This window comes from Lactuca virosa, chromosome 7, assembly GCF_052849685.1.
Source record: "Lactuca virosa cultivar CGN04683 chromosome 7, Lactuca_virosa_CGN04683_v6, whole genome shotgun sequence".
Taxonomy (NCBI): domain Eukaryota; kingdom Viridiplantae; phylum Streptophyta; class Magnoliopsida; order Asterales; family Asteraceae; genus Lactuca; species Lactuca virosa.
Window position 1 is genome coordinate 78,076,032 of NC_136432.1, and position 13,032 is coordinate 78,089,063.

A 13,032-nucleotide genomic window follows, 5' to 3' on the forward strand; every position below is an offset into this window, starting at 1 on the left:
CTTTTGGTGCATTTTGTGAAGAAGGCTTGAAGTCTAAGGAGCTTGGAGCAAAGAGAAGCTTGTGGATATGACTCTACTTCATCTTGGCATCCTTTTTAAGGTAAAAAGTCGTTACCCTGACTTATCTTTAGCTAGATCTCTTCATGCAAGGGTTTGGGGACATTTTTAGTTGGTTGTGGGTTATTTCGAGTATTGGGCATGATCTGAAGTTGTAACTTCAGATCTGGACTCTTCTTGGTCCCTATAATCATAAAATTATCAGATTTAGCAAGCCTTGGCCCTTCTCCTTGGGTTAAACCTTTCCCTTAGCTTGGTTTTGGCATTTAGGACCATGCATGTACGTAAAGTTTGCAACTTTACGTGGAAACCATGCCCTAGGAGGTTAGATCTGCAATATGGAGCTTTGGGGTAGCTTTAAAACATCTGGATGAGAAATTGACTGAAGGGACTCGACGAGTCGCATGGCCGACTCGACGAGTCGGATGAAGATTTCCTGTATTGGTTCTGCATGAACTCGGTGAGTCAGTAGGAAGACTCGACGAGTTAGTTAGGGTTTTCCCGACTTTTGGACCCCGCATGGACTCGACGAGTCGGCGAGTCAATTAGGGTTTTCATGACTTCCTGAGTTCTTAAGGAACAGGACGAGTTGCTAGCTGTACTCGACGAGTTGGGTCAATATATTGTTGACCTTGACCGTTGACTTGAACTTTGACCAAGGGTTGACCAGTTGGACTTTTGAGGGTATTTTGGTAATTTGGGATTTTGATGGACTTGGTCCATGGTGGTTATAGTTGGTGGAGTTCGTGGCTGTGATTCGGGAGTTTGATCTTAGTACTACAGTTTGACATCGTGAGGTGAGTTATTCTCACTATATCAACATGGTCTACGGCACCAAGGCCAGCCCTTTATGATTTGTATCATGGTTATAGGATGGTTGCTATGTTAGTAATATGTTAGATCGGTATCCTGGTTATAGGATGGTTGATATGTTAGTGATCTGTTAGATCGGTATCCTGGTTATAGGATGGTTGCTATGTTAGTGATTTGTTAGATCGATATCCTGGTTATAGGATGGTTGCTATGCTAGTGATTGGTTAGATCGGTATCCTGGTTATAGGATGGTTGCTATCTGTTAGATCTGTATGATTATTTGTTCATGCTAGCTTACATATGATATTTATGTGCACATGTTTGTTTGATTGGGGGTTGGGTTGAGGCAGACATGCTTTGTACTTAGGCCAACATACCCAGGGGGATCGGATAGACTGCAGACCCGGGAGGGCATACTAGTCAGGTCGAAGGCCCGACGAGCGGTCCAGATAGGCTGAAGGCCCTGAGAGGTGGTCCAGACGTGTCGAAGGCTCGGAGAGCAGTCCAGATAGACTGATGGCTCTGCGAGGCGGTCTAGTCAGGCTGATGGCTCATTATGCATGATGTGTTGTTTATATGATATGGTTATATCTGTATGGCGTTGGTATTTTGGGGGAACTCACTAAGATTCGGCCTTACAGTTGTTGATTATGTTTCAAGTACTTCGGATGATCGCGGGAAGGCGAAGGCGTGATCGTGCACCTCCTTATGTTTTTATGATTTGATTCTGGGGATACTCTGACATGATACTATTTTGAAAACAAATTTGTAATAACTGATGTTTTTGAATGTTTTAAAAAGTTTGAATTTGGCATGATTTTTAGTGTGTTATAGATACCATGTAAGGACATCTTCAAAGAAAGGATCAAGATATTTTGGAAGTGATTTCTTTGGTGAAAGTGAAACAAAAACGATGAAAACTTTAATAACCTATGAGCTAAAGGAAAAGAACGATGTTTCCCAGTTTCCATCATCAAATGAGAAAGGACACAATGTCCTTAAAATTAGAAAATCTCTCATCATCAATAAAAGATTGATAATAGGTTTCAAGTAACCATCAAGATACACCATTCCTGAATCATTAAAATCAGTTCTGTACAACCCACTTAGCTTTACCAGTGTTGATTTGTCAAACATAGAAAATGAACTACAATGACTCAAAGCCTCCATTTGTTGTAGCAAATTGGTGCTCACTTCACTAAAATTGCCCCCGTGTTCTTGAATTTTCATATCCAAAATCGTGTTGAAAAATATCAACTTCAAAGTGATGTTAATTAGTAACCCTGATCATATGGTTTCTTGGAGTAACATAAAATTCGAACATTTCCACAATTTTGATTTTATGTTTATGACAAAAAGAAAATACATTTTCCAACATTGAAGGAAACTGATAGCTTATTTTATTTCCTTATTTTTATTAGTTTATTTTTAGATTTTTATCTCTTTTTATTAATATTGCATTGTATATTCTTTATTTTCTTTATCATGGATCGTATCGGGGACTTTTTATTTTGCATGAGGAATTTTGCAGGTTTTTGGAGCTCATTGCGGTTGCGGTTTGACTGGAGTTAGGCTTAGTGGGCTTTTCGATGCATTATTGGGCTTGGCGGATCCACCAAAGGAGATTTGGGATTAAAAAGATAAAGGCTTGGATGAAGTGGGCTTGTGAAGATGGATCATGGATAATTAATTTGGGCTTGGAGCATCCATTTTTTAAGCTAAAAGATGATTGGCTAGTTTGAATCATGTGGGATATGGAGGGGACCAAGAGAATCTTTGGTAATGGGATGGTTAGTGGAGGAAAAATGAGCCAATAGCATTCCAGCAGCACTTGCGCGGGTAGAATTTCCGTCGCGCGGGTACCCGCGCAACTGCCCAGTTTTGGGCATTTTGGTCATTTGGTTTGCCATTACCTTGGGGGATCAGATCTAGCAGCCATAATCTCGATTTCACACCATTGGAGACCTGGAGAAGGCGATTTTGAAGCTCAAGAGTCATTTCTTTTCATCTTTCCAAGTTATTGGTAGTTTCTTTATGCAATTAGACTTTTGTGATTGTTGTTCTATTGCCATGAGTGGCTAAACTCTATATTTGGTTAACTTTGGCTAAAAACCCTTGAATGTTTGTGGGTTTTTGAAGGATTCATGTTTGATTATCAATTATCTCATGTTTATGATTCTAGTTCATATTTCTTATGCTTGTTTGCTACTTTGATCATGAGCTTGGTACTTGAATGAGCAATTGTTGGTTTATTTCTTTGGTTTTGCATTGAATCATTGAATTTACTTAGAACAAGAGCTTTATGATGGTAGAAATCATCTCTATCTTATGAATCATAGCTCCTTTATGGATGTGTAAGCATTGACATCCTCTAGGAATTGGGGATTCCTTCATTCTTAAGGCTAATTAACTTCTTGGGTTCAATTGCTTCAATTGGATCTTTGATTTTGATTAAGAAGGTGTGTTGTAGGCTTCCCCAACCTCCATACTACCTATGAGGAATCTTGGCATATCATGTTTCATGATTGTTATAACCAATTTGGGATGAATGATAAGCTTTGTATTGAATCCTAATGATAAACACACAAATGTTCATTGTGTTGAATTGCCTTGGTTAACCAGTTGTTCCCAATATTTGAGCATCTCACCATTTTGCTTAATTGCAAGCTTTTTAGTTATTCAAGTCTTTTAGTTTTCAAGCAATCACAACACCCCCCCTTTTAGTTTAATTGTAGTTAGTTAGTCTATTTACACTAGTTCTATTAGATTGCATTGGTGATTGAATACAACCATTTCCCCGAGGATCGATACCCCTTTTTACCATTATATTACGTTTTATTTGCAAACAAATGGTGTGATTTGCTTGGTGGACTTGACATCCCACCAGAAACTCATTATTCCTTAAAGCTTTCAACATTTTCATTGTCACTTTCACCAAAGAAGCCGCTTCCAAATTATCCTGATCCTTTCTTTGAAGATGTCTTGACAAGGAATCCATGACACCAAAAATCCTCAACGTCAAGTTTAAATAAAACACAAAATAAAGTATCTTGAAACATGACACATAGCGTACGCTTGATTTCGGTTATGTAAACTAGATCCCTTCTCTTCAACATAATTAAGAACCTTGACAACCTCCATAAACAAATGCTTCAAACTTGTTTTTGTTTTATAATGTGTGCCCCATCTTGTATCTCCGGCTAGAACAAGGGAAATCTCTTGATTTAACCCACTTTTGGTCTCAATTTCACAAATACCAATTTTTTTTGAACCCTTTTCGTGTAACTCTATCGTATTATATCTTTTCTTTTACAATAAGTACACACCACGTTAATCACCAAAGCTAATTGCTCAAAAAAATCATGAGCACCATCATGGTTCTTTGCTACGACCACAACCACTAATTGAAGTTTGTGTGAAAAAAATAGTGTACTAATATGTCGAAAGATTATCTTTCAATATCAATGCTTTCAAACCGTTAAATGCACTTCACATATTACTTGCTTCATCATATCCTTTCCATTTGTTCCTTTTTGGATACATCACTAAACTTGTTTACTAATATAGAAAACTCATTCTTACCACTTTCTTTACAAATGGACTTGATTAGCTTTTTTGAAATGCATTGGACAATTTCTTTTTGAATCTTCGGAGATGTTAATTTTTCATTTTTGGAACATTTTCTAAAGTAACATTATAAATATTTTTAGTATGTTCCTAAAGGACAAATAATTCTTCAATGAAAAGGTCTCTACAATGATATCCACCCGACTCCTCATGACCATGAAACAGTATCATATTTTTTAATAAAAATCTACAAGTATCAATTGTAGCACGTAGTCGAATTTGATAGCTACACGCCTCAACTTTAGTTTGCTTATGAAAACCTTCATTAATATATTGTTAGATTTTCACACTTTTGATTTGTTTTGTTGTGATGACCGTCAATATTACCCACATGATCTTTCATTGATTTCTTTTTGCCCGTGGTGTTAAAGCTTCCCGTTGCAAATACATCTCCCCCCTTGGTGCCCTATAATGTCCCTAAACAAGTAACAATATAAACAATAAGCTTTGTTTATCTTTTTTGGTGCTATACTCTAACCAATTAAATTTATCAAACCATTCATTTACAAAACGGTCTATTCTTATCACCGTTTTTTATTGATAGAGAGTCATGACCTTTTGGTTGAGAAGATGTTTTAATCTAATATGATCTCCTTATTTCATCCTTTTGATTTTTTGATTTGGATGATAGGAAGTAATTTGTGGCATATTTTTTTGGGTCATAAGATTATTAATATTAAAACTTGGTGAAGTAGGTTGTGGTTGTGTTTGAGGTTGAGGTTTTTTCCTCCACTTTCATCACTATTACCATTACCAACATTCAATTTTCTTATAAAAAAAATAAAACCCTACAAACACAAGTAAAGATTTAAACATAATTTCATTAACAAAATAATAAACTAACAAATAAACAACTAATTATCTAATTTTAGTTTTTCAAATTGAACAACTAAATTAAACTAAAATAATAAATCTTTAAAAAGTAAAGTAAATAACTAATGTTTGTTTTCTTGATAGTGGAAAAGAAGCCAAGCCAAATAGCAACTGCAACCAGCCAAGCCGTAAGAGTCTGTGAGCAAATCGGGGGAGTACTAATTCCACCATCCATAGCCTTTTTCTTTTTGTAGGCTAAAATTTAGGGGTGTAAACGAGTCGAGTCGAGCCGAATACTACCAAGCTCGAAGCTCGCTCGACTAAAATACTCGAGCTCGAAACTCGGCTCGAACTCGACTCGAGCCTTGATTTTAAGCTCGAGCTCGGGCTCATGAAATACTTGACAGTCTCGAGCTCGGCTTGGCTCGACTCGACTAATATTTAAAAAAAATCAAAATCACTAAATTGAGTTAGAAATATTAAATATTCCACATGCAAATGTCCAAACTACCAAAAAAAACCACTATTAATCACCTAATATCAATATAACATCAACCATATATGTCATAAATGAATAATTATAAAGAAATGACATATATGCTATAAATGAACCATTATTAAGAAATGGCATATATGTAAATTACACTAAGCTCGACTAAGCTCGCGAGTCTTACGAGTTGAGTATTTTAGTACTCGAGCTCGGCTCGATAAGGTACTCGAGTAGCTCGAGCTTGAGCTCGGCTCGATTAAGGTCGAGTCGATTTCGAGTATTTTCTGAGTCGGTCTCGAGTTTCTCACGAGTTGGCTTGTCTCACTTACACCCTTAGGCTAAATAATGTAATTTAATGGGCTGTTACTTGGACTATGATTTAGAGTTTTTGATTTTCATCAAGTCCACAAGTTGCACCTTTTCTTTTTGTAGGCTAGATAATGTAATTTAATGGGCTGTTACTTGGACCATGATTTAGAGTTTTTGAGTTTTCATTAAGCCCACAAGTTGCACCTTTTAATTCCGGTTCATCATGTATATAGATTTCTTACCAACATGTTAGTTCCGCAACTGGTCATATACATATAAATATAAATAAATAAATATACACATAACAAAAAAAGTTTAATATTTAATAGTTATGCATATGAAAAATATAAAATATAAAATTTATTTAACCAAAATTATATAGGTTCATATTCGTGATGAAATACAATATTTTAAAGGTTGGTAGTTCCTGCAAAGAAGGCGAGCGAGCGGGTATGCCGGTGATTGAATGGATGGATGGAAGCAGTGGACGGAGAGAAGACCGCTCGCCCTCACCACCACACCACACCATCATCATCACCATTTCTATTCACATCTCTTTATTTAACCCCAATTTCCATCTTCCAATCTCGCAATTTGAATCAAACAAACGTAATCGTCGTCAAAATGTCGTGGCAAACTTACGTTGATGACCATTTGATGTGTGACATCGATGGCAGTGGCCAGCATCTCAGCTCCGCCGCCATTACCGGACTCGACGGCACCGTTTGGGCCCAGAGCGCCAAGTTCCCTCAGGTCATTTCTTAATTTTTACCCCTTTCTCCTTCGATTGTTTCGAATTAAGTTGTGAAATTGTATTCGATTTCGCTAGTGTTTGATTTTTCGATGTTGATCTGGATGATTTCACGATTTTCACGATCTGATTACTTGATCCGCTTATATCATTGTCGTATCAAGTATCAACGATTTGCAAATTTGATCATGTAATTATCGTTTGCGCATAATAACTCGTATTAATTCGAACAGGATCTCGGTGACTGATTTTGTTTTGCTGATTCATGTATTTCCTTGTAATAATTCATGTTTTCTATATCTCATTGATTATGTTTTTGCAGTTTAAACCCGAGGAGATGAAAGCCATCTGTAATGAATTCGATAATGCAGGCACCCTTGCTCCTACAGGTCTATTCCTGGGTGGTGCAAAGTACATGGTACTCCAAGGAGAGGCTGGAGCTGTCATCCGTGGAAAGAAGGTGATAAATACAGCATCCTACTTTCATTTCTTTCTAGGTTTACCTTATATATTATTATTTTTTTTTTAAAGATTAAACCTCAGTTTTATTTTCTCCGTTTTTTCTAAAAAAAACCTTCTAACTTTTTATTTTTTTCCAAAAAAAAACCCTTTAACCTTTTAGTTTTAAAAAAAAACCCTCAACTTTTATTTTTCATCTGAAAACACCCTCGCATTTAACAAGTTTTTTCAGAAAAAAAAAACGGTCAAAAGGGCCGAATCGAAGAATCGAAAAAAAAATGAGAAAATCTATGGTATTTTTTAGAAAAAATAAAAATAAAGTTGAGCTTTGATCTGGAAAATCATAATATATAACGTCATTTATCATATTAACCTTTATTTCTATTACACCATTATACTTCCATTTTTTTTTATTTCTTTTACATGATATTTTCGAACCTCTACCAAGTTATTGCAGTGAAAATTGTTTTGAATATGGACAACATTGTTATGACTTTTGACTATGTAGATTTTTTGAATCATAATGTTGTAATAAGAATAGATGAAAGTATGATGCTATAATAAAGGGTTTTGTGTAGAAAAAATCTTATTATTTTGGGAAATTTTTTGATAAAATCCTAAAAACATTTGAACAGAAAAGTCCCAATTATTTAACATTTTGCCCAAATTAACAAAAGTCTTTTTTTAACAAGAAATGACCAATTATGTGGTTTTCCCTAAATAATAGGATTTTTTTGTTAAAAAAAATCATTTAGGAATTTATCAAAAAAATTTCCAAAATAATGAGATTTTTCTGCATAAAACCCCTATAATAAACAAATAAATGAAAGTATGTTGGTATTTGGTAGGGAGCGGGTGGAATATGCATCAAGAAGACTGGTCAAGCCATGGTGTTTGGGCTGTATGATGAGCCTGTGAATCCCGGTCAATGCAACATGGTTGTGGAGAGGTTGGGGGATTATCTCGTTGACCAGGGCATGTAAACAAACCTCCTTCACCTCCTCTTCGTTATTCAATAATTATATGGCGTGAACACTTTTCTTTCGGTTTCCTTGAAAGAATGTGAATTAGTTTTGAATTTTTGATCTCCAATTCCTTGTTATAAAACAAATTATATGTGTATTTCATTGTATCACACTCTCAATAAGTTTGATGTCATTTCAAAATTTTGCCTTTTGTATTTCTATTGATTTCATTTTGAATATGCGGTAGAAAATTGTAATTACGTTGCTATTATAGGTAACCAATGGTTTAAAGAGAAGTTTCTTGTAGACTCAAATGCCACGTAAGTAAAAAGGCAATTGGTTTTTGATGTTAAAATTGATACAATCGGTAGAAAGGTGTAAGTACGTTATTATTGTAAGTAAAACAAAATAGTACGTTGCCCATATTTATAAAAAAAAGGATAATATGTTGCTATTTCATGTTATTTCCATTAGTGTGTGTGTGTATATATATATATATATATATATATATATATATATATATATATATATATATATATATATATTAAACCACAAAGGCCTTAGGAACAATACAAATTTCCAGCTGATGGTTTTGTAAAATGGATGGTATTGGCTTTCATGGAGCTGTGGCTTATTTTGGATACTCATCCGCTTGCCTCCTTCACACCGATAGATGCTTTCCACAAATCTTCTACCGCCTCTGTCTTTCAATTTCATTATTCCACAAGAAAAAGCTTTAACATTGATTGAATATTTTCATCCTTCTCACCTCTTTTGCTCTCAAAAGGGCTCAAAGATTCATCAATTCCATTCTCACGTCAATGGTTTTCAACCAACTCAGAACGATTCTCTGTAGATGGAGGTATGGTTAATTTTGGATTTGAGAGACCGAGGAAGAACTGAAGCGCACATCCAAGTTTGAATAAAATATTGAATTCTTTGATAAAGTAATTTATGTATTTTTTGGAACTAATATATAAAATATTGTCTTTTTATGTTAACAAAAATAATTCTTCATAAATCATCCAAAAACATGTGAGATATATGGAATCTAGTGAAGTTTTGACATGAGATATATGGAATCTAGTGAAGTTTTGATTGTGACATAGCGTCCTAATGCAATAATTAATCTCATGTTTTTTTCTATGGTTTGTTGAACATTGATTTTTTTTTATTAAAATATTAATGGCCTTGCCACGATCCTCTGAAGTGTCTGATACATAACCAAAAACTATAAGTCAAAGCTTATTGAGTTACCCCAAAGTACCACCACACAATACACATATCATATACAAACAAGCATGTTGGTCCAATCAGTCATCGGACTGGAATACCCACGGGTCCACAGCCGTCGGACTGGATTAACCCTGGCCCAATCAGTCATCGAACTGGAATGCCAACATACAACAGGTCCACTCAGTCATCAGACTGGAATACCAATATACAACGGGTCCACTCTGAGACTGGAATACCCTCGGGTCCACTCAGTCGTCGGACTGGAATACTCCTGGTCTGTTAATTCACCCACATAGCAGTAAAGTCTCAACCCAACACAATATGTCAACATATAACAAAAAACAAACATATTCAACAGACAGACAATCATGTAGCCAGAAATCACAGGTAGTGCTACAGATCTACCGGTTTACGCATATTAACAACTATCATATGATCATGCAGATCTATCTCATACTCAACATATCATAAATCAATGTATAAAAGGATATCAATCCAATGGGTCGGCCTTGGTGCCTTCAACCCGTAAGTACAGTGAGAAAAACTCACATCACAATCTGACGAATAGCCGATCAATACTCTGCTCCCAAATATCGGCTCAACCCAAATCCTAAATGTCAAAACATTATCCATTAATAATATTTTCCCCAAAATGCCCTTGGTCAAACTTTGTCAACGATCAGAAGTCAAGTCAACACCTAGTCGAGTCACCCAGCCGAGCCAACCCGACCGAGTCGACCCAGCCGAGTACGTGAAAGATCTAGTATGCTCAAGAGTCATATTAAAATGATATTGCTAAATAACATATGATCTTAAGGGTCACACTAACAACAACTTGATACAAATGATTATTTATTAGAAATTGATTTTAATAAATATTCATAAACTCTTACAATAAGTTGGGAAAATCTTTATTTCAAGGAAATAATTATTTTATAATACAAGTAACACATTATTTCATAATGTATGAATTAATAAGTCATGTATAACATTTTGGACTAGTTGAGTCTTTTGTCTTTTACCTAAAGATAAAGTTTATATTTTATAAACTTGGAGTTTATAAATTTAAACATTTTGTCTTCTTTTTAAAGGCATGGCCGAAACTAGTGTAGACTAGTTGTCACACCCCCAAACCAGAACGGCGGAAACGTCCGGGGGTGGGTGACTTCATGTCAAATATCACAACACATGCATTATAGTAATCAAAGTACAACAACCATTGCATTAATAATGTATAAGTTTTTACATAGGTGTTCAAACATTGAACATTTGATATCAAAAGTAGATAAAGTAAAAGACAAAAGACGCAGCACGGTACAAAGCTGTCTTCTCAAAAGCTCTAGGAGTGTACTTGTCTACTGGATTCCCTGAGAATACAAGTTATTTTGAAAGAGAGTATCAACATTTAAGTTAGTGAGTTCATAAGTATTAGTTTCTGTAACATACACGTTTTGAGATCGTGTTTTATATAAATAATATTATGAAATATTATGTGATATTGAGTACTGAGTTCTAACAGATAGTTTTTTTTACTAGAAATAAGGTAAAACTATGTTTAGAATCACTCATAAATTATTGGAAGTCTTATGAGATTCCAATTAAAAGCTAAATAGTGAAATTCAGCGAAAATATAAAACTTGAAATAAGTAAAATTTTATTGTTGAAAGTTGTAGATAATCTCGTTAGAAACACGCAGGCGAAAACCTCGTCGAAATCCGAGTTATAACGAAGAAGTTATGACCAATCGAAGATCTACGATAAAACCGGCACGGTGCCGAATGACGTAAAAAGTGAGTTTTTTGATAAACTACTTTTTAGCCTTAGTGATCTAAATGAAAGTCGTAGTATTCGTTAAACCGAGAAGTTCGATAAAAAGAACGCCAAAATCTGATTTCGTATGAGGAAGTTATGATTTTTACAAGTTTCAGCGTATCAATAGACAGCTAAAAACTCGAATTTTAGATCGAGTGATTTTTAGCCGACACAACCTAAACGAGAATCGAAGGTCTCGTCATTATCAGTACAATGGTAAAAAGTCTGACGAAAACGGACGTCGGATGAAGAAGTTATGAATTTTTAACGGATTTACCAGTCCCGGTCTGTTAAAAATAATAATATAAAAATGAAGTCAAAATTTTCCGACGAAGTCTAAACGAAAGTTGTAGAGCATAGTTTTCTCTACGCGTGCATATAAAGAACGTCAAAAACGGAGCCCGTATGAGAAAGTTATGGATTTTACAAGATTGGGCACATTTTCATTTAATTTTCGCATGAATAGTGTTGATCCACGTGACAATTTCTGATTGGACCGCAGCCTCGCTGGCACCTTCTGATTGGTCCGATGTCGTGTCCGCCTCGTTTCCGACGTCGTGACTCACCCTCGCCCGGATCCGACGCGTGTCGCGATGAGTCGTCCGAAGCTGCTTAGTCACCCGGTGACTCCTCGCATCCGAAGACGCCTGTTGCGTCCGAAGCGAGCCACCTGGAGCCCTCGCATGCGCGCCATCTGGTCCTCTCGCGAGCCGCCAGCTGCCCCTCCTCCCTTCGGCCGAAGACCTTCGCCTCCTATAAATAGGAGGGTGCGAACCCTCTCGGCTAACTTTGGAAATTTCACACTTTTTCACCATTTTTCAATACTTTTACTATCCCGACATCCCCCGAAGCCCCGGTACTTATTCCAAAGCCCGAAACGCGCCCCGAGATTCCCGAGAAGCCCGAAAAATTTATCTTTTCGATTTCGAAGCCCTACCTTCGCAGAGCCCGGTTTTCAACGAAGAAAGTCATATTTAAAGCCGAAGTGTTGCCCAAATTACTATTTTGACCCCCGGTTATTTCTCGGTGAGTTTAATATATAGGAACAATTGTATGTTATGTGTTATATGTGCTATGTGCTTTTCCATGTTATCATCTCGAGTTGTTGTATCTGCTATTTTATAGCAAGGCTGTACCTCTGACTTGAAGTGTATGACATAAGCATCACTTGGGTATTGGTATGAACCGTTGACCATGAAGTGTATGACATAGGCATCACTTTGGCTTCGGTAGTATGCTAAGATAAGGCTGAAAGCCTAAATATTCTAGCAAAATGATATTCTTGAGTATTTATTGTGCCATTTGTGCTGAAACTTTATTGATTTTATATCAAGTATGGAATTTGTTATGTCTCATTGATTAATATGGAAAGCTTTTCGCATTATGCCTTTGTTGTTCCTTGTTCCTCTTTGCTTCTGGCATATTACAGTATATATATGGCATAACGTTATATTGTATCTATTATTGAACTCACTAAGCGCCACCGCTTACCCCTCTCAATGTTTAACTAATTTGCAGGAGATAAGCATCCAGTATAGTTATATACTGGTAGCAGATTTTTTGAATAGTTTGAAACTACTGTATTGATAGAAGATTTTCGAATAGTTTGAAACTATTGTATTTTGCACTCCCATATGTATAAATCTATAGAATCCTGGGAAGTTATGTAATATATAACACTATGAAATAGTGGGTTTGTA

At 35.9% G+C, this 13,032-nt stretch overlaps 1 pseudogene across 1 annotated transcript; it reads left to right on the top strand.

Annotated features, from left to right (window-relative positions):
- Positions 1-6,534: 6,534 nt before the first annotated feature.
- On the top strand, positions 6,535-8,485 carry LOC145124229 (profilin-2-like; annotated as a pseudogene). The gene is made up of 3 exons (XR_013715528.1): positions 6,535-6,862; positions 7,183-7,320; positions 8,168-8,485. The product of XR_013715528.1 is annotated as a profilin-2-like (transcript).
- Positions 8,486-13,032: the final 4,547 nt, after the last annotated feature.